This window comes from Myotis brandtii, unplaced genomic scaffold (genome assembly GCF_000412655.1).
Source record: "Myotis brandtii unplaced genomic scaffold, ASM41265v1 scaffold7, whole genome shotgun sequence".
In the NCBI taxonomy this organism is placed as follows: domain Eukaryota; kingdom Metazoa; phylum Chordata; class Mammalia; order Chiroptera; family Vespertilionidae; genus Myotis; species Myotis brandtii.
Genome location: NW_005370740.1, coordinates 2,172,240 through 2,182,789, shown reverse-complemented (window position 1 = coordinate 2,182,789; position 10,550 = coordinate 2,172,240). Strand labels below are relative to the sequence as shown.

Sequence of the window (10,550 nt, the reverse complement as noted above, 5' to 3'; positions counted from 1 at the left end):
CCTCGGACAGGCCTAAACCGGCAGTCAGACATCCCCCGAGGGATGTAGCAGTGCGCTAAGTGGCAGGTGGCCAGGGAGGAGCCCAAACCAGGGCCAGGTTCCCCACAGCTCACACTTATCCTGGCTTCTACGCCTGCTGCCACCACTTGGTAGTGCTGCCACAGATCTCCAGCCATGAGCCCGGCTTCTGGCTGAGCTGCGATCCCCCTGTGGGAGCACATTGACCACCAGGGGGCAGCTCCTGCGTTGAGTGTCTGCCCCCTGGTGGTCAGTGTGCATCATTGCAACTGGTCGACCGGTCGTTCAGGCCATTCCAGTCGTTCTGCCATAACAGTCGCTGGCCTTTTATATATGTAGATTCTCGCCCTAAACTGTACCCCAGCTGTTATTGACAAGCCAATATTTATCTTCTTTTACAACTTCAAAGCTATACCTAATCACCAAATTGCCATAATCCAGGTCTTCACTGCTGTAGTCTGGCTTCTTCATAGAAACTATCCTGGCTTGCATCTATAGCAACAGAAATGGGCCCCACAATTGCCACTGCCTTAATAAGGGACTTATCCTTCTGATGGGTGTCCACAAAGCCAGTGTCATTGGCAACAGAATCCTTGGGCTTGTATTTGCAGGATTCAACCTTTGCATGATATGGATAGGATTTCTCTAAGCCCAAGCCTCCATTGTACTTAACATACTGTAAGGCATTATCCATTAAGCCACAATTGCAGCTCTCATTGCCTTGAGACTGATAGTAATCCACAAGGTTCTGCTCACTCAATGGAATACATCTGCCAATTTTCCAGAACCCCTGTCCTTCTGGTGCACCAGTTGCATTAAAATTCCAACAAGAATTGCACATACCTTGTCATTCACAGTAATTATATAACATTTCTCTTTCCAGTCCACAGATGGGGGGATCTCTACAAGGAGAAGGTCCCAACCACTTTATTTTTCTTATGCTTCTGGTTTTAAAGACCATTCATCACCTGGCTTAATTTTTCATTGGTTATGCTAACAAAGGCATTTATTGCCATGATGAAGCTGTTTCTCTTGGTTGTATCCTGATTGTGCAGGCCAGTTTCATATTTTTCTCCCACAGTGCTCTCCTCCATCCTCTTTATTCAAGTCATATAATTTTCTTTGTGTTGCCTGCCACTGGCTCCATTGTGCATCTAAATTTCCATCAAGTGTGGAGCAGCTGAAACCATTCCTAAGAAAAGGACAGTCAGGAAGAGTGAAGGATTCATGTTTCAAAAACTGCTTCCTTGCCCTAGCTGGTTTGGCTTAATGGATAGAGCTTCAACCTGTGTACTAAAGGATCCCAGATTCAATTCCAGTCAAGGGCACATGCCCGGAATGCGGGCTCGACCCCACAGTAGGGAGCATGCAGAAGGCAGCCAATCAATTATTCTCTCTCATCATTGATGTTTCTATCTCTCTCTCTCCCTCTTTCTTCCTCTCTACAATTAATAAAAATATATTTTTTAAAAAACTGTTTCCAGAGGATATTGATGGATGCAGGGAGTGGTCAGTCTGAATCCCAGTGGGTGGGGTTCAGGCTGCCCTGTCTACTAGGCCAGAGCTGGGAAAGGTGCCTCCTGGGGCCACCAAACCCTTCAGTTCCAAGGCTGACTCCCTGGTGGCCCCTGGATATTTTCTATTAACTTTTTTTACAGAATTAATCTCCTATTACATGAAACTGTAATTCAGGTTGTATTTTTTAACTTCTAGAATTTGTACTCATTTCTTCTTACAGATACCAATATTCTATCAAAATTCTACACCATTAATTTACTTATTCATTTTTTTTTTTTTATCAGTTACCAGAAATATATTAAAGTCCTTGTTTCCAACTCTAGTATCTGAAACACTAGGTCTGTTTATTTTGTTTACTGCTTCTCTTAGATTCAGTCATGGGTACTGAGCATATAGAAAATCTCTTACAGATTTGTTGTGAACAAACTACTCTAAAATAAGAAAGTTTATTTATTAAAAAGTACATTTATAAAATAGTTTTAAAGGAGGAACTTTGAAGATTAAAAAATGGCATATCATGTCTGTTTTCCCTATTCCTAGTATATAGCCAGGCATAAATTATTATATAGCTAGGTGTCAGGTTAAAGTGAGTTTTCATTACATGAAGACTTAATATTTTTCTACTTGTACATAAATATGAATAAATTATATGCAGATAACCTATGCCAACTAAAGTCAAACGCAATTGATTATATTTGTACTCTAACATAATTTCACTAAATCTGATCCATACACTTAGCATGTAGGCTATTTGAAAAGAGTGGTACATGATTTGAGGGAAAATTTATTGAAATTTGCTAAGTATACAAATATTTTTAATGTAGTTCTAATAACATGTTACTTCTAGCTTGGGAGTTCCTTCTTTCACCATTAAATCCCTTTCGATATAACCTTTGATACACAAAAATGTATGCAGTATATGTTTTATAAAATCTTCTGCTTTTTCTTAACACATGGCTATTATACTACAATATTAAAATCTACATATGAGTCATTTTATATTTGCTTATTAGGACAACATTGCTCTCAGTTAAGCACTTATCTATAATTTTTACTGGAATGGCAATTTTGTAACTATGAAAGTTTCAACACTTTTGTTCTTAGTTTAATCACTCATTTTGATAATCTTTAAATTATCTCCTTGTCCAGTTAATTTTTCAACTTTATAATTTTTAAAATGTCATTTCAAGAAAGACTATAAAATATTTCAATTTAAATTAAATATTTTACCTTAAAAAACAAGAAAAATATAATTTTCACTTTGTGTGCTAAATACATGGGTGAAGTTGAACAAATGGAGGATTTCACTCCTCTCCAGACTCTCATGTATTTCTGTCTCCTTGTAGTTTAAATTTCAGATGTCATCAAATTAAATTTATGTGCAGTGGAAATAATCCAATTTATCCATCTTTCATCATTGAGAAAACCAACTTACTACCTTCAATGTTGCTATGAATTCAGTGCTCCAGGTAAGAGCTTCATTCCCATGCAGCATTCTTTCAACTCTGTGGGTCACTGGCAGAGTTAGTTACTAAAGGTGGTGTGTGTTTTTTCCTCTAGATAAAGAATCACAAAAAAAGATTCCTGAGAGAACCAAACACAGAGAAGTTGACTCGTGCCTCCAAGCAGTGTAATTTAATATTGGGGAGAAACATCCAGTGTTAGGTTCTTATCATCAATATTTCTGAAAAAAAAAAAAAAATACAGACCTTACAACAAAATAACATACTTTCTTGCTGGAAGCCAATTCCAGCATGACAGCAGGGCTGAATCTGGGAATGGCTGATGGCATTTCCCCAAACCTGAATAGGATACATTAAATTGATTGTTTGCTGCCAGACAGCTAAGGGCATCTTAATCTACATGTAATATTGCCTCCTACTGGCCAAACACCTGAACAGCCTTAGGCTAATTCTCCCTAATCTGACAATGGACTCTGTATAGGAAACCCTGACCCTTTGAAGTGTATATCTCTGCCTCGCCTCAGGACAATTTGTGTTAATAAAAAGAATGGGGTCCTGAGACAAGGAGATCTTAGTTTCCTTTAAACTAGGCTCCTCTGACCCCCAAATGCCTTTCAAAATTATATTTCGTCTCTGGACTATTAGACACACAGCCCCTTCTCCAGATTTCCTGAACCCTTCTTAATGCTGGAACAAGAACCCCGGCACTTTCTTAACATAGTTTATCAAATACAAGGAGTGGGTTGAGCAATTATGCAGCCTCTAGCATTTTACATTGCAAATAGAAGTAAGCCAGATTCAAAAATTACTTACAGCTCCCTCAGTCAATCACATAAGGGTACTGCTGAGAAGATCTAAATATCTTAGCCACAACAAAGACAACTATTTTCAGGGAGGAAACTACAGACATAAAATGCTCAAAGCTGCAACTGGCCCCAGAAGGGCTGCACCCTGGGAGAGAGAACAGTGGGCCTCAGCAAAACAAAACCCATTGCCTAACTCCCCAGTGAGGAAGGAGGCAAAGCAACTATTTGTAGACAACAGCTATCCAGGGAGTCTCGGGGCACAGAGATGGCACAGCCCCACACTTTTGAATAAATACACAGGACATACATCATTGGCTTTTCTCCAAAGCCCCACATTTGACTGCTGGCAGCAGGAAATGAACGAATGGTAGCTGGTGGGCACAGGGGAGGAAGAAAAGAATATGCTTAAGAGTCTCAGAACACAAACGACAAAGCTGCCTGCTGGTATCATGGGCATATATACAGGGCCCACCTCCCTATTTTCCTGCTGATAGGAACTGCACAGGCCACACTGGTCAGGACAGGAGAAATGCTATAATCCAGAGAACACCAGAAAACCTTTCTACATGTCAAGCTGCTTCAGGTTGGAGCCTCATTTAAAGGCCTGGATGAAGAAGAGCTTCTGCGTTGGTGAACATGTGAGATTTGGAGAGAATGGTGCCCTTAGAAGGAACAAAGAAGCTCTGTGCCCTTTTTCCATACCTTGCTCTGTGCATCTCTTCTGTTTGGCTCTTTGTGAGTTATTTCCTTCTTAAAAAAACAGTAATCTAATGTTATCTAAAGTGTTAAAGGTCAAAGAAGAAGTCCTAAAAATACACCAGACTCTTTAATAGACAAAAAGCATCTGCATTTAAAGTAATGTTCTTGAGAAATATAATGAAAAGACAGTCTTTCAAATTCTTTTCAAGTTTTCGGACACTTTCATGTTTAAGAAAGAAAACCCTTTCTTTCCAATGATTTGAACAATGAAAGCCATCCAACAGTGAAAGAGTGTGCCGGGGATGACCAGTGGCCCCTGAATGATGGATGAACAGATTACTCAGACACAGTTTGACTGTGAAAGAGAGGGCTAAGGGGCTCCTGGCTCTAGCAGCCAGAGCAGCCTTGATTGCCTGCCTCATTAGCCTTTTATTGCAGTTTTTATCTTTAGATACAATCAGTAGGGTGAGTAATCTTGAGAGGACACATGTGTTTACATTGTCCTCTAGGCAAGGGCATCCAGGGATTAAGCATAAGGATTCCAATAAACACCCAGGGGTCTGCATATGCACAGACTTGTCAAGGAATAATTAGGGGCACCGCCTTTCATACTTCGCTAAGTCTCCTGAAGTCGGATTTCCAACAAACAGGGCAGGCAGCCTTCCACACACTTCTCTTTTATCAGAATGTCCTCCTTACAAACTTTCCAACCAAGTCTCATGCTTCCCAACATCTCCCCCTTTTTTGTTTTGCTGAATGTAGATGACAGAGGGAGGTGGTGAACTTTCTGCTTTGGAATGTCAGGGTCCATGAAGCGCATTTACTGCTCCAGTTCCGATTTTACAGACTATAAGAAAAACAAAAATAGCAATGGTTAGTTATCTGGAATGCATGGAGTGGGAGTACGCTCCAATAATTGCTCAGCCTCTGCTGTCTGCTTAATCATTCTGCAGGTTATTCCAGGGGCTATCTGGGTCTGGTGAAGGCGCAACATTCAATTTTGTGGAATCCCCAGGCTCAGATTCTTCATTTCTGGAAGAGAATTGGTCCCGTGCCATGCCATGGTAAGGTTTAATCTGGAGAGCTGGAATCCACAGCAGTCCTCTGGGGGTGGAAACATAGGCATATCCTCTCCCCGATGTTAATGATTCATTAGGTCCCATCCAGTTATTAGTGTCCACATCTCACCAACAGACTTGTGGTTTCTGAGATGGGGTTAGTGAGGACTGAAAATTATCATTCAAATTCAAAAAATTAAGGGTAAAGAGTTCTTTAGATAGTATTATAGCCGGGTCCTTGAGTCCCATATTCCCCCTTTTTTGTTTTACTAGCATACCCTTCAGTGTAGCCTGTGCACATTAAATGATGATGGCCTGCCCTAGTGGATTGTAAGGGATTCCCATGGAATGCTGGATGGACCAAGTACTGCAAAAGGCAGTGAAGCCATGGCTGTTATAAGCAGGCCCAATTTCAGTTTTTATCTTGGTTAACATAGCTACAATTGGAAAGAGGTCTCATTAAATTAATGCAAAGAAATATACTGCCACTTATTAAGAATTGCCAAAATACTGGAGGGACAGGTAGGGAGAGAAATATATAATTTACCAAATTTGTGTTAAAAATGCTTCCTTATACCTGAAAAACAAAAAGTTTAAGAATCACCAATAGTTGCAAATGACATGGAATCTTGTCCTTTCTGTAAAACACAATATTCTAGAATAACAATTAAAGCTTAAAATGGAAGCATAATATGGTTATTATTATTTGACAAAGCTTCCCATATACTTTAAGCAGAAAATTTTCCTTCATGACAGAGAAATAAACATTTGAAGCATTCCAGGGCCTATTGGGATGATCTAAAGCTAATTCTAGGTCAAGAAAAAGTTTCTTAAAATCCAAACCCTGGCCCTAACTGGTTTGGCTCAGTGGATAGAGCATCGGCCTGCGGACTGAAAGGTCCCAGGTTCAATTCTGGTCAAGGGCATGTACCTTGGTTGCAGGCACATTTCCAGTAGGAGGTGTGCAGGACGCAGCTGATCGATGTTTCTCTCTCATCGATGTTTCTAACTCTCTATCCCTCTCCCATCCTCTCTGTAAAAAAATCAATAAAATATATTTAAAAAAAATCCAAACCCTCGAAGGATTATTAAATTTATTTTATCAAAAGACAGACACAAACATAGGCTAGCAAACTTCAGTTCCCATGATTAAAAGATGGCCTTTTTGTAAAAAAAAAAAAATACCTGATTAATATGAAATATAACCATTTTAATAATTTATAGAACTTTTGATTCCTGGGTAGAAAAGCAGGAAATATATTTTCCCTATTAACAGATTAGTTTATTCTCTAACTTCTTTGGTCCTTGGGTGTGGTCAGCAAATGACACTAATTGGATTTCTGCTATCAGTGTCCCTGAGTACATTGACATAAACTATTTACCATCTGGTTATAGACCAGGGGTGGGCAAACTTTTTGACTCGAGGGCCACAATGGGTTCTTAAACTGGACCGGAGGGCCGGAACAAAAGCATGGATGGAGTGTTTGTGTGAACTAATATAAATTCAAAGTAAACATCATTACATAAAAGGGTACGGTCTTTTTTTTTTTTTAGTTTTATTCATTTCAAACGGGCCGGATCCGGCCTGCGGGCCATAGTTTGCCCACGGCTGCTATAATCAGATTAGGGAGGCAAAGTGCAAATCATTTACTCTTAAGTGTCCTTGGATTAAGGAAGATAGGATTTAATAGATGGCTCCAAATTGCTGTTTAACTGTCTTAGTTTCCCCATTCTACTTTTCCTGGCTTACTGGCCTGTGTCATTTACATAACTTCCTTTTGACATGTCTCTTCACAAAATTCTACAACTTTCACAAACTTTCTACAACTTCACAAATCTTTCTTCAGAAACCTTACAACTTTCAAAAATAACCAGCTTTAGAATCCACTTTCTTTTTCCTTCAAAATGCATCTCTGTGCCTCATGCTTTATTACACCAAAACCATAATTTCTAATTAGTTAGAATTATTAACTCTTAGAAACCTTAACTTTTAAGTGGCATGTAAGTAATTAACACTCCCCAGATTAACAATACATTCACATTTTAAGAGATATTGCAAATAAAATACAGGACTTGTTCATTAACAGATTCAAATCCATCCTCTAGATTCTCCATAAGAGGCAAACTCAGATTAATTAATGTTTCAGTACTATTTAATACAGCAAACTGCAAAGTTTTAAGTTACCAAACACTTTTGAAAACGATGTTTAGGCATATATAATTACCACTGAAAAAGCTTTATCATATACCCTTAATTTTAGATATATTTATTTTGCCTTAACAACTTTGAGATTTTAAAGCCAATTATTATTACCCAAGGCATTTTCCTGAAAATTTTGTAACAGAGATAACTCACTGGCCTTCAGTGACTTTAATGTTAAAGTGCTATTTATTATTATTATTTTTTTACAAAAATGGGAGTGGCCCCCCACTGCTATTTCTGAAGCTTGCTAGAAGGCACTTCTACAAGTTTGATCCACCTAGGAAAAAGACTTGAGGGGTTTAAATGATTATTTACCATATTTTTTTCTTTCTGAGTAGACTAACAACATGATACCTTACATATAAGAAGAGATCTTAAAAACAGAAACAGAAAAACCCCTACAGTAAATAAATGAATACTCAGAAAAGGGTGGACTGGGAAATTAGCCTTAGAATATTCAAACTAAATCCCTCAAAGATAAGAAAGCAAGCAAAGAACATCAATCAGCAACCAAGTTACATTATAGACAGACAAGAACTTTCATTAGCTATGAGATGCCAGTAACTGATGACCTGAGAGGGAGAGCAGGAAGGACTGCAAAGATGAAAAAATCTTTTTTTAAAAACAAAATCCAACAACTTTTATTGTTTAATTATTACATGTCCCCTTTTTTCCCGGGTTAACCCCCCACCCCCATGGTTACTTGCACCCCCTAGGGCAAGCCCCCACCACCCCAGTGTCTGTGTCCATTGGTCATGATAATATGCATGCATAAAAGTCCTTTGGTTGATCTCTAACCCCCGTCCCCTGCCATCTCCCCAAGTTTGGATGTTCTGCTCAGTGCCACCTTGTCTCTGGATCCAATTTTGTTCACCAGTTTATGTTGATCATTATATCCCACATATGAGTGAGATCATGTGATATTTATCCTTCTCAGACTGGCTTATTTTGCTTAGCATAATGCTCTCCAGTTCCATCCATGCTGTTGCAAATGGTAAAAATTCATTCTTTTTTACAGCAGCCTAGTAATCCATTGTGCAGATGTACCACAGTGTTTTAATCCATTCATCTGTGATGGGCATTTAGGCTGTTTCCAAATCTTAGCTATTATAAATTGTGCTGCTATGAACATAGGGGTATATATATATTTTCTGATTGGTGTTTCTGGTGGTGTATGGGATATAATTCTAGAAGTGAGATTATTGGGTCAAATGGGATTTCCATTTTTAACTTTTTGAGGAAACTCCATACTGTTTTCCAGAGTGGCTGCAGCAGTCTGCATTGCCACCAGCAGTGCATAAGGGTACGTTTTTCTTCACATCCTAGCCAGTATATGTCATTTGTTGATTTGTTGATGATAGCCATTCTGGCAGGTATGAGATGGTACCTCATTGTTGTTTTGATTTGCATCTGTCGGATAATTAGTGACTGTGAGCATGTTTTCATATATCTCTTGGCCTTCTGTATATACTCTTTCAAAAAGTGTCTACTTAGGTCCTTTGCACATTTTTTGATTGGATTGCTTATCTTCCTTTTGTTAAGTTGTATGAGTTCTCTATAAATTTTGGAGATTAAACCCTTATCTAAAATAGCATTGGCAAATATGTTCTCCCATACAGTAGGCTTTGTTGTTGTTTAGTTGATGGCTTCTTTTGCTGAGCAGGAGCTTTTTATTTTGATGTAGTCCCATTTGTTTACTTTCTCCTTAGTTTCCATTGCCCTAGGAGCTGTACCAGTAAAAATATTGCTATGAAATATGTCTCATATATTTTGCTGCCTATGGAGTCTTCTAATATTCTTATGGTTTCCTGTCTTACATTTAAATCCTTTAACCATTTTCAGTTTGTTTTTGTGTATGGTGTAAGTTGGTGATCTAGTTACATATTTTTGCATATATCTGACCAAATTTCACAGCACCATTTATAGAAGAGACTGTCTTGACTCCATTGTATGCTTTTGCCTCCTTTGTCAAATATTAATTGAGCATAATGGCTTGGGTCTATTTCTGTGATCTCTGTTCTGTTCCATTGGTCTATATGTCTGTTCTTGAGCCAGTACCAGGCAGTTTTGAGAACCATGGCTTTATAATATAGCTTGATATCTGGTATTGTGATCCCTCCAACTTTGTTCTTCTTTCTCAGGATAGCTATGGCTATTTGGGGACTTTTTTTATTCCAGATGAATTTTTGGAGAGTTTTTTTTTAGGTCTGTGAAATAGGCCATTGGAATTTTAATGGTGATTACATTAAATCTATAAATTGCTTTGGGTAATATGGACATTTTAATGATGTTGATTCTACCAATCTATGAACACGGTATATCCTTCCATTTGTTTATGTCTTCCTCTATCTCTTTTTTCAATGTCCTATAGTTTTTTGAGTACAGATCTTTTATCTCCTTGTTAAGTTTATTCCTAGGTATCTTAATGTTTTTCTTGCTATGGTAAACGAGATTGGTTTTTAGTTTCTCTTTCTGTGAGTTCATTATTGTTATATAAAAATAGCCATAGATTTCTGGGTGTTAATTTTGTATCCTACTACATTGCTGAATTGACTTATTAAGTCTAGTAGTTTTTTGATGGCATCTCAGGGTTTTCTATGTACAGTGTCATGTCATCTGCCAATAATGACAGTTTTACTTCTTCTTTTCCAATTTGGATGCCTTTTTTCTTCTTCTTGTCTGATCACTTTGGCTAGCACTTCCAGGACCATATCGAACAGGAGTGGAGAAAGTGGGCATCCCTGTCTTGTTCCTGTTCTTAGGGGAAATGGTATTAGTTTTTGCC

At 38.4% G+C, this 10,550-nt stretch overlaps 1 pseudogene; it reads right to left on the bottom strand.

Moving 5' to 3' along the window:
• Positions 1–366: 366 nt before the first annotated feature.
• LOC102245488 lies at positions 367–1,247 on the bottom strand (annotated as a pseudogene).
• Between the last annotated feature and the right edge of the window lie 9,303 nt (positions 1,248–10,550).